This window comes from Coptis chinensis, chromosome 6, assembly GCF_015680905.1.
Source record: "Coptis chinensis isolate HL-2020 chromosome 6, ASM1568090v1, whole genome shotgun sequence".
Taxonomy (NCBI): Eukaryota; Viridiplantae; Streptophyta; class Magnoliopsida; order Ranunculales; family Ranunculaceae; genus Coptis; species Coptis chinensis.
This window is the reverse complement of record NC_141461.1, coordinates 58,684,205-58,697,918: the sequence shown is the minus strand read 5'-3', so window position 1 is coordinate 58,697,918 and position 13,714 is coordinate 58,684,205.

Below are 13,714 nucleotides of genomic sequence, written 5' to 3'. Positions count from 1 at the left end.
AATAACAGTACTAATTTTTACTTATTAGTCACATAATTGGTCTAAAGCAATATTGTTAAAGTGGTTAAAACTACAGTTTTGGGCTCTTATCACTATCTTTGTTTATGCTGTCAATTAAGTCGTATAGATTTGTGTTGACACAATATAGTCATCTAGATTTTCTTCGCCTACATAACTTATGCCATTTATGCATTTCGAGGTATTTTTCCATCATCTCATGTGTCACCCACAATTATATTTGATCTTTTCGTAGATTTTTTAGATAACATTCTTCATGCTGATCATTTTCATAACTCATTCTCAAAAATCGGACTGCTAACGAATCGGAAATCTTAGTTTTAAGTTTTACGAAATAGCAGGACATGATGGGTATTTTAGGAAAGATTTGAGCTTGGGCCAAAAATTGATAATTCACAAAGCCCACATATGCACACCCTACCGACCATTCCACTTCACCTCGCGGCTCGCCCCTCTCTTTCCTCTCTACCTCACCAAACAAACTCATATATAAATCTCCTTGAGCGCAACCCGCCCCCTACAAAGGTAAAACCAGAGCGCTGCCACCGAACAATTTCAGTTTTCTGCCTCACCTTCCCCTCATCCTCCCCATTTTATTCCCCTACTCGTATTCCCATTTCAACCTCATGGCTCGACCAGCAAAAATCATGCTGGAATTCGCATTCAACGCGGGGCAATTCCAGCTATTCTATGGTACGAAGATGCGTGCTAGAGGGTGGGATAGGATATGGTAATCTACTTATGAGTACTACCATGAGGATTTTGTTTTGAAATTTTATCGGTTCAAGGTGAAAACTCCGGCAAGGAGGTTGTTTGTTAATTTGAACAGAGTTCAAAAGGATATGACGCACGAGTTGCTAGCATCCACCACAGGGATAGCAGCAAAACAGATCACCTTGACCTTCCAAGGATCTTAGTATGAATGAGTCCTTCCGTTGATGAGGGATACACTGCTCGAGGGCCGTTACAATGATCGTTCTCACTGTACGTGACAACAGTCACTACAGAGGAACCAGTTGGCTATGACGTAGTGGCAGGGAAAAATCGTCTGTGGTTCTTCTAAGCCCAGTGACATCAACATGTCTTTCCTACACGTCCTTTTGGATTCTGCAAAACAGGAGGTATGGTTTTTGCCTTATTGATTTTCTGTGTGAGGAGCTTATGGCTGTCGGTACATTTATTGCACCCCTACCTGTTTTAGTTACTAAGATCATGTTAATTTGGGGTTGTGTGCTGGAGTCGAATATAACTCATGTTAAGCCTCACTCAAATGCCAAGGTGTATAGTGAGTGCATCCAAAGGAACTGGACATTGCTTGAGAAGAAGGCTGCTGAGGTAGACCAGGAGGAAGAAGATGTATATCCTGTCTGTTTTGCTGAAGATGCTATGGAACGTGCTCTTTCGGACTTTGCACATTTTTCATTACTCCATAGTGGGATGCGTACGCTTTATGATAACCAGGGAACCCTACATGAGCTCTATGAATTGATTCATAAGCATCAGGGTTCCATTCAATGTCACCAGCGGTCCTTAGAGCAGAATGTCAAGCTCCTGAATGACAACCAGGGTGACTTGCTCAACTATATGGAGAATATGGATTTGGATCACCGACATCTCTTGGATGCACAGGCAGAGTTTCAGGCCGAGGTCTTGAGACGTTTGCCCCAGCCCGGAGGTTTGTCTTCTTCTGCTGACTCTGGGTGTGAGCCTCGTCGTCGTCAACCTAATGATGGTTCTGGACCTTCTACTTCTCAGGGATAGATCCCTTCTTGCTTTTGTTGTCGTGCACTTGTTTACATTTATCTTGTTTTGTAATAACTATTTCATTTTCGTACTTGTTTTATTTTTAGTACCCTAGTTTAATTTTTTGTTCATTGCATTTTTCGTTAAGTAGTTAGTATTTGTTTTTGTGATTTCTCACCTATGCACATAACATTACATTTAATGTAGGATTAATCACATATTTTAATTCCTTAGCATATAGTTTTTATTTACGTACCAGCATGTTTAGGTAGTTTTATTAAACTATTTCATGAACCCCCCTCTCTCAAATTGTTTGGGGGTAGTATATTTAATTTTAGCACAATGTATATGCACGTATGAAATTGCATGCCTAAATCGCATATATATAAGTCTTGGGCCAAAATATAACACTCCTTGGGCCTTGATTTATACACATGGGATCCATAATGTAATTTGGCACCTTAAATTTCGTGAAAATCCAATATTTTGCGGAATTTCAGAAGCTAATCCTACACAGAAATCCCATTATATATCACCCATGGGCCTTGTTTGATCCAATTAGGATCCATAATGTTTTAGGCACCCTAACTTCGTGAAATTTCAATGTTTCGCGGAATTTCAGACCTTAATCATATTGCCCAACAGAGTCCCCAAACGACTCAGCCATGTTGTTTAAGGCAAACACTCGATACTTTGGTCTCAAATGACATGCTCAGACCGCCTGAGTGTATACTCAAACAACCTTCATGAAGTCGATTGATCATAGTGATGTTTCGAGGTCGTCTGGGTCCCATTACACTTGTGGTTTTGGAGTTTTCAAGAACTTGAATTTTTTTTTTGACTTTGAAGGGTTTTTTTTGTAAGTGCATGCTAAGACATGCTAAGAATTATCAATAACGTACACATTCGATTTCAATTAAAAACATATTTCCATTTTCAATTTCAAAGGATTTGATATTTCAATTTCAAATTACTTCAACCAACTACATATAATTAAACAAGCAAGAACAACAATGATTACATTCTTCATCATTATGAAAATTTCATTTTTTTTTTTTTTTGCTCTTCTTCTCTAGCTCATCCACTTTATTTTGAAGCATTTGTTTACATTCCTCTTCAAGCTCAATGTTCCTCTCCAACACCTTATTTATTGCTTCCAAATGACTATTTAGCAATTCACCCTCATTCACAGTCTCCTAAATAGCCTTACCCTTACCTTTATTTATGTTTAAGTGCAAGGGTGTATCCACCCATTTAAAATAGTGATCATTTAAATTCGATACACATCCCTAATACTTTATACCCGGATTATTCTCACTTTTTGATGTCTTCAACACTATTTGATAAACACAATAACACATTTTGTTTGAGGTAGCCATTTTGGGGAAGAAGAACAATAGAGCTATGAGTTGTAATTTTGGGAAAGAAGAACAATTGGGTTCTAATTTGGGGGAAGAAAAACAATTGAGCTATGGGTTTATCCCTTTACACTCTTACTTAAATGGGTTTTCATAAATTTCAAAATTTGAAAGTGGAACAGTTTTAAAATTTTGTTAACCATAATAACAAAAATTTGAAAGTGGAGCCATTTTTAATATTTGAAATTTTGATACATTTCAAAAATGTGGAAATTTGAAAATTTCAAATAATTAAGTGAAATATGTTTGAATTTGAATTTATTATAATGGTACGAAATTTGTAAATCCTAAACTAGTTTATAATTCACAATTGAAAAAAAAAATAGAAAATAACAAGTTTAGATATAAAACAAAATATTATTTTAGATTTTGGCATGCTTGATTACATTGGTTCTTATTCAATTTGTTTATGTGAACCCTAACTTAGTCATACAGATACCATGTCATAACTAATAAGGAGTGCATGTAACGTATTGTGTATGTATTAGTGCATCTAATTATGTTGTTCCTAACCCAATTTTTTACATCGGAATTCAATTTTGCTAATTCAATTGGGGTGTGTTGATCACTTATAAACTTTCAAGACATTGTTCCTAACCCTAAATTTATTGAGTTGTAGACAGGTTCAAAACCCTAATCATTGTTTAAATCAATTATTGTACAATTATGGCCGAGTAATAATTTGTATTAATCAAATATTATACAATTATGTATTGTAAATTGAAATTATATTGTTATTAATCAATTTTACAATTTATAATGTTCAAACAACGTAAACCTGACTTTCAATTTCGAATTTCTAACAAAAATGGACACAAGTAATCCTAGTGCCGCATAGAAGGTATGAACCCGACTCAGTAATATCGGTCAATATAGCCTTGGACAACATAACGAGATTGGTTCGTAATACACCAAAACAACCTGACTACACTACTCCAAGGTAAAAACCCGAGAGTTTGGTCTCAAACGACGTGCTCAGATTGCTTTTTTTTACTTTGGTCAAAGCCTGAGACTTTGGTCTCAAATGACATGCGTAGACCATTTGCTTGGAAGCTAAATCGACCTTATAGTATCGTTTAGGTTTACCTTCTACGATATATTTGGGTCGTTTGGGACCAAAAATTTCCAATATTTGGGGTTTTTTTTTAATTATTATTATTTAACTTTCTTCATATCCAAATTCAATACATCAACTTCAAGTGAACTCAAAAATTGTAACCAAAGGAAAGCAATCAAATTCTAACAACTTACATAAAATAAAATTACACTTGTTCTAAATAATATCAAAACAATATTGAACAACTTAGTCGATAACACATATTATTGGGTCTTCAATGAGCCCGTCTTCCCATATTAGATTGGGAATGTTCAATGTCATTGCACTTGCCTTTCTGTTAATGCCAAATTATAACTTTATGCAATGTCATATTGAGCTCTAAGCCATTGCCGCATTGCTGGAGGAACCAGACAATCTTCAACAAGTTCGAAATTGACAAAATGATTTCTACCAACATATGCGCTACCCAACACTCTTTTCACTCTCTCAGGTGTTGCTTGGGTTCTTAGTGGGATGATAAGGAAGCACTGACGAAGTACTAAATGTAGGAGAACAACATTAAATCTTAAAGCAAATAGGTATATCTAACAAAGGGTATGCTCATCTACTTATTTAAGGGTGCGTAACCTTCTTCATGTGGAATTGTTTTCTTCACAAAAACAACCTCACTTTGACTGTACAAAGTACATTATAGGGGGAAGTGGTCAATAAGCTCTTGGTACAACTCCTTTCTTATTTGCGGTTAATCTTCCCGACTTCTTCTCATTGCAATGCACATAACTTTATACCTGCAGTTGCCATCGCCAATAAGGTCATCGGCTTTAACAATGTATTTGTGCATTTCTTTAGGAATATCCAACCTGTAATATTTTGGATCCCTCGGGATGCCAAGGTCTACCCATCTCTCACATTTTGGTCCTTCAACGGAGTCTTATTTAGTGCTTAAGGAGTTCTTGGAGAACTGATCTTTGGTGGTAAGGTGGTTTTAGAGAAGACTTGTCCGCTAGTGTCTTTGGTGTATTGTTTTTCCTTGATGTAGGTGTTTAACGAGAATGGGTGGATTAAGCAAAACATACATAGAAAATCATGACTATTTGAGGTTTTTAGAACACGTTTAGCCTGAGTATGAGATCCTTCGACTCTAGTGGTCGTTGTACTCCCAAAGTGAAGGTGTTGGTCTATTCAACAACATACAAATCGATCTCTGTAAGGCAACCAAGTCTCTCGGAGATAACTAACAAAATTGGGGTACTCAACCGACCAACACTTTTCCACAACATTAAATATACGTGATAAGAGCCCAAAACTGTAGTTTTAACCTCTTTAACAATATCGCTTTTGACCAATTATGTGATTAATAAGTAAGAGTTAGTACTGTTATCGTGCTTTTGTGTATTTCAGGTATTGGAGTCGAATATATGCAGAAATGCGTCCCTTTTGCGAGATAAAAGAGCAAGGGTTGGTTGCTAAGAAGTTCTATGATAAAAGGCCAAGATTCAAGGAGAAAAAGCCTTTTTAAATCCCGGTCAAAGCTGAAAAGTCAAAGTCAACGCGGGCAGAAACAGCGCATAAAAGTCAGCAGAACTTCCGTAGGCCGTATCTTTGGACTCAGACCTCGTAATTGGGCCTACCTTATGTCAAAATGACCGACTCGGAAAGAGCTTTCCAATGTTCTAAGCCTTGATCCAATCAGAGAAGCAAAAGTGGGCGAAAAGTCCGTGAAAGTCAAATCTAGCTGAAAAGGCCTTTGTGGACTGAATAAATTGGGTTTTGGGCTAAATTTTCCGGCCCAAAATATGGCTCCTGATAAGAGCCCAAAACTGTAGTTTTAACCCCTTAGCAGTCATACTTTTAGACCAATTATGTGAGTAATAAGTAAGAGTTAAGACTGATTACGTGTTTTTATGTATTTCAGGCTTCAAAGTCAATTATGTGCAGCAATGTGCCACTTTGATGAGATAAATGAGCAATGGTTGGTTACTAAGGAGTTCGGTGATTAAAGGCCAAGATTCAAGAAGACCAAGCCTTTGTAAAGCCTGGTCAAAAGATGAAAAGTCAAAGTCCACGCAGGCAGAAACAGTGCACAAAGTCAACAGAACTTCCGAAGACCATATCTTTAGACTCAGACCTCGGAATTGGGTCTACCTTATGTCAAAACGACCGGCTTGGAAAGAGCTTTCCAATGGTCCAAGCCTTGACCCAATCAGAGGAGCAGAAGTGGACGAAAAGTCTGTGAAAGCCAACTGCAGCTGAAGAGGCCTTTTTGGACTGAAAGAATTGGGTTTTGGGCCTGATTCTCTGGCCCAAAACGTGGCTCCAAGCCCATGCACAAATTTTAGATCTGGATGTATAAAAAACAAAAGCTTAGCTCTTTGTTAATGGTAGCTAGTTAGACCTAAATTAATATATAGAATTCTAGATCTGTTTTAATTAATTAATTAAGTTTTAGTTCCATTACAATTCTTGTTTTAGATTAAATTCATGAATGATTGTTCTTGATTGATTAGATAAATAAAATAGTATTATTCAATTTCGTTCTTGTCATTTCCATTCTAGATCTAATTTAAATTCTTGTTCTTATTCCATTACTGACCATTAAATTAGATTCATTATTGTTGAATTAAGTAAATCTCAATTTCTTACATTATGTTTAGTTTAGATTCAATGGAAAATGTTAGTTTGATGACTCAAGGCTAAAACCTCCATTAGAGGGGTTGATGAAGCCTTGATGAAAAAACTTAGTGGTTAGTATAGAATTGGTTGTAGAATCTATTCCACTCTAGAAGGTCGTGTTTAGCCATGAGAATGGGTGGGCGACCTCACATGCTAGTTAGTATCCGGTAGGAATGCCATGAACACTAGGGATTAGACTTCGAAATTCTTTGCCGTGAAAACATAAGAATCGAGATACGACAATCTATACTAGGTTATTAAGTTAGATTCGAGGTGGATTTAATTCCCCTCTATTTCTTTATCTAGAGTCAAACAATCGTATTTCCGTAGCTTTCATAGATTAACTTTAGTTTATATTATATCTTGTTATTTAAATTAACGCGTCTTGTTAGCATAACATTTCGTAAAGCTCTCATTAGATTTAAGACTGATTTCTTAGACTTAGAAAACAATCCATGCTAGGGTACTAGGAGTGGAACGAACTTCCTACTCCACTTAGTGCAATTCGCATCGAGAGTAGAAGATTTGATAATTGATTAGTAAAAGTCCAGTTTTAGTTTACTTACGTTGTGAATTCATCGTTCATTTCGTAGGTAGACTATTCATTTTACTTTTATCAGCTCCTCTGCCCATGCATGAAAAAGTGGATCTAGTCTCCTCCATTTGTATGGAGAAGACTTAGCTCTTAAGGATACCTAGATCTAGATTAGAAAATTAGGTTAGACTCTATTAATTAGTTAGCATAGCTTGTTTTAGATCTAATTTTTACCTTCAATTAATTAGTATTAGAACAAAGTAGATTATTATTTAAAATCACTATTAGTTTTATAATAAAGTATTAGTTTTCATTTCAATTTAGTTATTGATTACATTCTTATTTAGTTTTAGTTGTTTTAAATTCATAAATTAGGTTGTCTTCATTTTAATTCTTAGACTATTGTTAAAATTAGATTTATAAAGTTTAAATTAATTATTAAATTATGACTTGTTATTATTGTTCTTGTGTTGGAAATGATAGTATAATGATATTAGGCTAAAACCTCCATTAGAGGAGGTTAAGCCATGTGAGGATGATTGCTTGTTAGAATAGTTGTTATTTAGAATAGAAATTTCACATCTCATTACCCTCATCATTGTTCCTTGTATTTGATTAATTAAATTCATTTATGTCTTGCTAGATTAAGAGTGGAACGATTCCATACTATATATATTGAATGAATATATATGTGAGAGAAGGAAAAAATAATTGATGCCGTAAGAATGAAGTTAGAGTAATCTAAGTGAGTTTTTACGGGTTATCAAATGGCGTCGCTGCCATCTTAATCTCGTTCAAGACAAGAATTCAATTGCTTGAATTCAAGGGGCAATCCCCCATTCTCTACCCACCCACCCTTTTAATTTTCCATTCTTATTTCTTGAATTTGTGGAACTGTTCACTATTTTAGGCATAGGGGTTGCGGATTCACATAGGAAAACACTGCAGTAAAGGTATTTGTAAATTTTGAAAAATTCTGAAAATTTACAGGCATAATCCTTAAGGTGTTATTGATTTACTGTAATGTTGTCAGATTTGTCCTAGTTGCTTTACCTAGTGAACTAATACAATCATTACAGTGCTGCATTTCAGTTTTCAAACCGTAAGTTCTTAAAAAACAGACAAGTAAGGCTACTTAGGAAGTTCCAAAAATTCTAAACTTTTTACAAAAGTATCTATCCTAAGTCGGGAGTTTGCATTAAAAATTTGACGAGTTTTTTATTTGTTTTGACCACCTAACTAGTGAAGTGTTTCTAGTGTGTTTCTGCAGTTTTGCAAACACTTAATTTCTGGAACAACAGCCGATAAGGAGGGTCTGTAGAACTCTAATTACTCTAAAATTTTTACAAGAATACCCATGATCTGTCAGGAGTCTCCAATAAAATTTTGGCAATTTTTGTCTCTGTTTTGATTGGTTAACCATTCGGTTGTTTGTATTGTATCTGAAAACTGTTTCACAAACTTTGAAGAGCAATAGAAGGACTTTAATAGCTCCAATTGATCTAAAATTTTACAGGCTACTTGATAGACGTCTTAGCAAACTACTGTAAAAATTTCAAATTTTTTGGAGCCTGCCCCGTGCCCTAGATAGCCTATTTTCGAGCGCGACCCGCGCCTAAAACACTGGACATCATCCAAGGTTGAGCGCGCCCCGCGCCCAACCAAGGCAAAGTTCGAGCGCCCCCCATGCTCAAGTGCCTGGAACTCGAGTTTGACCTGAGCGCGACCCACGCCCACCCAAGGCTAATTTCGAGCACGACCCGCGCCTAAGTGCCTGTTCCTCGAGCAAGGTCGGAGCGCACCCCGCGCCCTACCCAAGCTAAAAGTGAGGGCGACCCGCGCCCTCTTCTGGAGCAGCCCGATTTTCACAGGTCAGTCCAAATTTTCATTTCTTCAAGTTATTCAGTGTTTCTAATATTATACAAACACTGAGATCGCGTATACAAGACGCTATTCAAACGCGTAGCAAGGAGGCATTCAGGTACTCCTTCTTCCACTCCTCGCCTCTTCTGTCAGAGGAGTTTAATTCTAGTATAATCAGACTTCTTTTTCGTAAACGTCAATGCACCTGCCTATCTAGAAATTTATAGTTAGAGTTTTGTTTGCATATTAATTGTCTTAGAATAAATTTTTAAAAAACCAATATGGCATATCAATATGTAGACGAACAATCATGTGATTATTATGTAAACCCTTCACCATGTTCATACTACGGTAGTCCTTACCATTGGGCTTCTCATTGCCCATCATACCAAGAGTTTGGACCTACTATAGAATATAATAATAATTATGAACCTCAATTTTCAAATTTTCATAGTAACCAATACAATCAAGAGTTTTCTAGTCATCCAAACAATACATGGAGTCAACCTAACCCAGCATAGTACGAAATCAACCAGAGTTACTCAAACGCCAATAACTATGACTATCAAACACCGTACCAATCAGAACCACACCACCAAGCTTTCCTTCCGCTAACAACATTTGATAAAATAATGGCCCAAAACAAAATAATACTTCAAAACCTAGAACGGACAAGATTGATGCTAACCTCACCTACGCTAGACCTTTCCACCATGCCAGAAATCACCCACCCATCTAGCTCGCCACCCTTCCCGGACCAAATTTCCCAACAAATAGCCAATAATGGAAAAACGTTTAGAGAACAAAATGCAAAAACCCAAACTATGCTTCAGAATCTAGCCAAAATGATTTCCATGATCCCCTCACCTAACACAGAACTTTCAACCTTGCCAGAGATCGACACACAAGATGAACCATTACCTTCCCATGACCCTCCCATTAACCATTATATTAACTCCACACACAACCTGGATGAGGAAATTCTTGAAGACGACTCTGTAGGACTTGTTTCGGATGACCATGATGCCATTGAGGAAACTTATATTGTTTTAGAGGACGAGAGTGAGGAAATAGAAATCAACAATTCTAATATAAGGCATGAACAAGGTAATGTGCAGGAATTAAAGGAAGTAACATCTTTAGATCGATATGAATCTAAATTTCGTTTGGCAGCTGAGGAAATAACAATGGAAAACATAGATGAAATTCTTACAGATAAAGTCACAAATCACAACTTTATAGATTCAGCTAAGCTAGATGAAGAATTCTATGATTTCTTAAGAGCATGTGAGGATCCACCAACTGATAAACCATCAACTGACCACCATCCACCTGAGTTACCACCTCCTACAATCTAACCATCTACCACAACTAAGCCATCCATTCACCCACCATTTCAGAAGAACTTCGAATTTGCACTTGAGCCTATTACCTCAGAGACCCTCTATAATTTTTTCAACCCTCACGGTGAAGAGTGTTTGCCTAGTACACAATCCCATGAGTACACCATTCCTGTAGTTGAGAGCCAAGCTTTGACCGAGTGTAGTGAGAAACTTAGTTTGTCTTATTTTTCCTCATCTAAGCCTCATGAAATACATCAAAATCCATACTTCATTCCTTTCTCACCTAAAATATCACTAATTCATCTTTTGGGTCATTCTAACTCTTTAAAATAGCAACAACATGATGGTTTGCATATATTTTTTGATGGGTTACATAAGTTTTCTTTCATTCTTCTACATATATTGTTTATACTAGGCACTCAGTGATAATGGAATTGTTCTCTTCTCCATGATGATATTAGTCTAGAAATCTCACGTAGTACTTAAATTAGGATTTAATTTTTGAAATATAGATTAATACGTAGGTAATAGTCATTGCATCTTTTCACGAACATCTTGCATGAGCATCTTTGATTGTACTTGGAAGTATTTTTCTGAGACCTAAGTTAGAGTACTTAATATATATCATGTGAGCATCTAGCCTAAAAGCCTTATAAGAGTGAAATATCTGAGTGATGACACAAGGGAGAAGTAAATTCCAAGTAGAGAAATCACACAATCACTTGCTTGATCACCACACCATATCCTAAGCGAGAATTTAGGCCCTCTTTGGATCGATGTAGCCATAAATTCACACCTATATGAAATTTATTATCCGCTAGTCGCCCCACTGAGCTTTTCATTAGCCTTTTCACAAACCACAAATCCTTTACCCAATAAAACAAAAGAAAAAATAGAATCAGCCTACCTATCTGGATAAGTCTGAGAAATGGGATGAGTAAGAAAAGAGAAGAGAAATGTAAACAAAAATTAGTTAGTTGTTTGAAAAAAAAAAAATATAAAAGAAAAGAAGTTTCCATCCAAAGAAAAGAAAAATAAAATAAAATAAAAACTCCAAAAATAGAATAAAATGAGTAAAAAAGCCAAAATAAAAAGGCTAAGGATGGAAACAAAGTGTAGAAGCAAAAGAACAAGGTTTTCTCTAGTTACATAATATAAAGACCCTACTTTCTCAAACTTGTCTTTTTGAATATCCACTTTCTTCCTTCTTTAACCAACACCTATGCCCCGTATCACATAATAAAGACCTCTAGCTCAATTAGGAATAGGTTGGTGTGATAGTAAGTGATAGATGTGTTTGATCGACCTTGGCTTCCTTGGAAACGTGTGTCTACTGCACACTGGAGTTAGCAAACTTGAGTGGAAAAATTATAGTGTTATGTGTTTTGACACATTCCTTGTGAGAACCTACTTAGGTACGCTACCCAAAACTTTCAGAAACGGACCTGCCATTGCATTTCATATCATAGTTCATTGTATAGTTGTTTTTCTTAAGATGATTTGATTGTTATGCATGTATTAGTTTAAGTTTTAAAATGATCATTCTTGTTTAAATACTAGTGAGATGTATAGATCATTGAGACATAAATAAGGAAACAATAGTTTTATTTCTTAGTCGTTGTAGTATAGATGAAGTTTGTGAGTACCTTCACTGGAAAACTCTCACGAGGCTATAACTCATCCACTAGGGAATTCCTAGTGGTTTAAGGCCTTGTTGCATATGGTAAATGCAATCGCGCTCGACGAAACGAGATTAGTTAGAACTCCATTTTTGGTCACTTATTCTAATTTCTCATATTTGCTTGAGGACAAGTAAAATGCTTTTAGGGGGTGGTTTGATAAGAGCCCAAAACTGTAGTTTTAACCCCTTTAACAATATCGCTTTTGACCAATTATGTGATTAATAAGTAAGAGTTAGTACTGTTATCGTGTTTTTGTGTATTTCAAGCATTGGAGTCGAATATGTGTAGAAATGCGTCCCTTTTGCGAGATAAAGGAGCAAGGGTTGGTTGCTAAGAAGTTATATGATAAAAGGCCAAGATTCAAGGAGAAAAAACCTTTTTAAAGCCCGGTCAAAGCTGAAAAGTCAAAGTCAACGCAGGCAGAAATAGCGCACAAAAGTCAGCAGAACTTCCGTAGGCCGTATCTTTGGACTCAGACCTCGTAATTGGGCCTACCTTATGTCAAAACGACCAACTCGGAAAGAGCTTTCCAATGGTCTAAGCCTTGACCCAATCAGAGAAGCAAAAGTGGGCGAAACGTCCGTGCACGAAAAAGTGGATCTAGTCTCCTCCATTTGTATGGAGAAGACTTAGCTCTTAAGGATACCTAGATCTAGATTAGAAAATTAGGTTAGACTCCATTAATTAGTTAGAATAGCTTGTTTTAGATCTAGTTTTTACCTTCAATTAATTAGAGTTAGAACAAAGTAGATTATTATTTAGAATCACTATTAGTTTTATAATAAAGTATTAGTTTTCATTTCAATTTAGTTATTGATTAAATTCTTATTTAGTTTTAGTTGTTTTAAATTCATAAATTAGGTTGTCTTCATTTTGATTCTTAGATTATTGTTAAAATTGGATTTATAAAGTTTAAATTAATTATTAAATTATGACTTGTTATTATTGTTCTTGTGTTGGGAATGATAATATAATGATATTAGGCTAAAACCTCCATTAGAGGAGGTTAAGGAAGTCATGTGAGGATGATTGCTTGTTAGAATAGTTGTTATTTCGAATAGAAATTTCATATCTCATTACTCTCACCATTGTTTTTGTGTTTGATTAATTGAATTCATTTATGTCTTGCTAGATTAAGAGTGGAACGATTCCGTACTCTATATATTGAATGAATATATATGTGAGAGAAGGAAAAAATAATTGATACCGTAAGAATGAAGTTAGAGTAATCTAAGTGAGTTTTTACGGGTTATCATAATGCTTGAATATATCCATAGTACTCGATTGTGCTACAGTGCTCCAGGAAAACTGACAATTCTCTACAAGTTCTGAGGTTGGGAACATATCAGTGCATTTTGCAAGGACGCACATAGTGATATGCC